We start from the raw sequence: 3055 nt of genomic DNA, 5'->3' as shown, positions 1-3055 counted from the left end.
CTGTTGACTTCAGTTTTTTATTATAAGAAGTGAAATTTAATGTGAAATAGCATGTTATAAAGTTGTATTCATAAAGCAGAGACAAAACTCTGAACAGGAGGTTCCTGAAGGTACTGTTATATTGTGGAAGTCTATTTCCCCCTCTTGCCAGATGTTAAATGCATCGGCCTACATCAGTGCATTTTTTTCCTCTTTGTTTTATTCCACATCATGTGAAAAATGGGAAACAAATAACATTTGTATTTTGAACATGCTTATTTCTGTTTTATTTGATGTGGAATTAATGAACTCTTTGCCTGGACTGATGGTTTTTTGGAGGTTTGATGGACTGATTGGCCAAAGAGCTGTGAATCCTGAGAAGAAGTTAATGATGTTTTTAACAGCTCTGTCACGATACATGGTACCTGCAGGTCTTTTTTATGACTCTAGACCGTGTTTGGCAGATGGTCCTGGTATTTTGTCTCCAACTTGCAAAAGAGAATACGGAGGGAAACTGTCATTCTTGCTCCTTAGCTTTTCAACTCAATCTAACACCTTGTTTACATTTTTTAATTTACTTTTTCTTTCCTGCATTTTGCTATTGCTGGATAAAAATACGCTTTTTGAGGGGGAAAAATTGTTTCTCCAGTTAGAAGTTTAGAAGCAGAGATGATATCTGCAGCTTTATTAGAAATATTTTCAGTTGGACTAATGTGATTAGTGCTTTATATCTTACAGGGTCATAAAGTTAAGAAATCAACCGTGTCATTTATTATTATATTTTGAGGCAAATTAGGAAAAGCAGCATTTTTGATCGAATTTTGGAATAGATACTTTCAAACTTTAGGCCTTATAGAATTGGATATTCTCCATTTAGAGCTACTTTTCTCCCATTATTTTTAATGAAGCAAAAGCAGTTTTGGAAGGAATGCCCTAATAAATTCTTTACTCAGTGTGGGACTCCTTGTATCGCTTTCCATTTCTTTGTAGAAAGAATAAAGGGAGCTGATTTAATTTAAGTGGTTTAATTATGCACGTTAGGTCAGAGTCCCTCTCTTAAGTATGACTTTTAACTCTTCCCCTGTTCTTTGTGTATAGAAATTTTAGTATAATATTGCATCTGCATGGTTCATCTGTTTCTATGTTAGAACAATATCTTCAATGCTTTAGCACTTAGTTGTGGAATTGCCTTGTTTCTTGCTACCTGATTTTACACTAATTTGAAGTCTTGCTATTTCAGAATTTGCGAAAACTTAGTTGTCGTCATTCCCCCCCTTCCCCCCCCATTTATCATGTCTTAGTTGTGGATCTCAAACTTTTCTCTTCTTTTCTTTTCAAAACAAACAAAAGTGTTGGCCTACGCACTCTCCTTAAACTCATCTATGATATAGGCTGTCCAGAAAGGAGACCTGAAAGGATTTTAATTTTTTTCCACTTCTTTCCATGTTTCACCTTTAATTTTACTGTATTTTTCCCTGACAGGTGCCATTGTTTTCTGTCTTACGGGCTGAGATGGCTGAGCAGAGGCAGAGCTAGAACATTCATTTATGCTACTTATATTTTAATGCCATTTCCCTGTCCTTAGGCAGTCTTTATCCTTTAATTCTTGGTCAGGTTTGGTTAAGCTCCACTTTACCCCTTCTCAGAGGAAGAGCGTCTGCTCTGTAGATCTCGGTACCAGGGATGCCCCTGTGGCTCCTCTGGTTGCACAGATTCTTTTGTACTTCTGCCTTCTTGTAATTCTGTAGCTCTTCTAAGGATGGAGTCAACACACAGTGCCAATGGGGGGGTTCTGCTGAGTCTACGTATCCCCGACTGGCAAATATCCTCTGCTTTATTTGTCATCAGCCAGCAATTCTTTTCCCACCAGAATTTTAAATTGGGTCAAGTATAAAGGCAGTGTTTGAATTCCTTTTGCAGGAGAGTAAACTTTGTACAGGATTCATGTTAAGCTCATCTCGGTGATCTTTTTCATTATCCCATTTTGTGTTTCATCAAAGCGGTTCTTCCTGTGTCAGAGCAGTGTATGTTACTGCTTGAAGTGAAGGCTCTAGATTCATTTTTAGAATTTATCCTTTTTAATCTGAGTGCGGTGAAGTACAAATAATCCTTTGCTTTGTTGACTAATTCTCTTGCAGCTAAGCAGCAGAGAAAGAAGGAGGTGAACTTTTCACACTACCATCTGTAACCAGCTGGTTCTGTCATTCAATTTTTAGCTTGCTTGAGGCAAATAACTGCATTGTATATCACAGCGTGCAAGAGACCTAATCTTTTCCATGCAGTGAATTATCGGCGGTTCATTGTAAAGGTCATATTTCTTTGCATCACTTGGGACAGGAGATGCCAAATTTCCTGGAGATGATTTTTGATGGATACAATCCTTCCATTAAAGTTAAATTTGTGAAAATAATCAACAGATGTACAGTTCCAGGCAAACTATCTGTAAATTTTGAACGATCTTTCTTGTGGTAGCAGAATTTCCTTCTGCCAGGACTTCCAAATCTGCAAAGCAGTGTGTGGGTTTTGGTGTTTAGTGGGCGTACTTCTGTGCATGCCCACCTGGGGAGGACGGAGCATGAGAGCTGGAGATGCTTGCGAGGGGGGAAAAGGAATGTGGCTGAACAGTAGAAAATGAGGATTGGGAATCAACTTCTTTTTCCAAGTCCTGCACGTTTGTGTCTTGATCTAGAATTAGATCAGGCCCACTTTAACTTGATATAAAATGTTTACAATTCTTATTACACCAGATATACTCCCATTCCTCTGGGAAGTCTCCTGGCTTAGGAAACAAGCCAGTATGAGGATGAGTGAGTTGGGAAACGAACATGTCACAACAGTTTTGATAGCTTATGAAGGTATAGTACAGCTCTGCCTGAACTGGCTTGATGGCATGGATTCCTACAGCACCCCAAAGAGGTGCCAAGCTTACAGGCTGATGGCTTTTCTCAGCTTTTCTTCTATGAAAAGGGGGTGAGAAGCACTGTTTCAAAGTGACATCTTTTCATATAGTAGCAGCCAACTTGCATTAACAACAGGTAAGTCCAATTAAGCTTGCTGACTACTAACTTTTTTTGAC

This window comes from Dromaius novaehollandiae, chromosome 6 (assembly GCF_036370855.1).
Source record: "Dromaius novaehollandiae isolate bDroNov1 chromosome 6, bDroNov1.hap1, whole genome shotgun sequence".
NCBI lineage: Eukaryota > Metazoa > Chordata > Aves > Casuariiformes > Dromaiidae > Dromaius > Dromaius novaehollandiae.
This window is presented reverse-complemented; position numbering follows the sequence as displayed.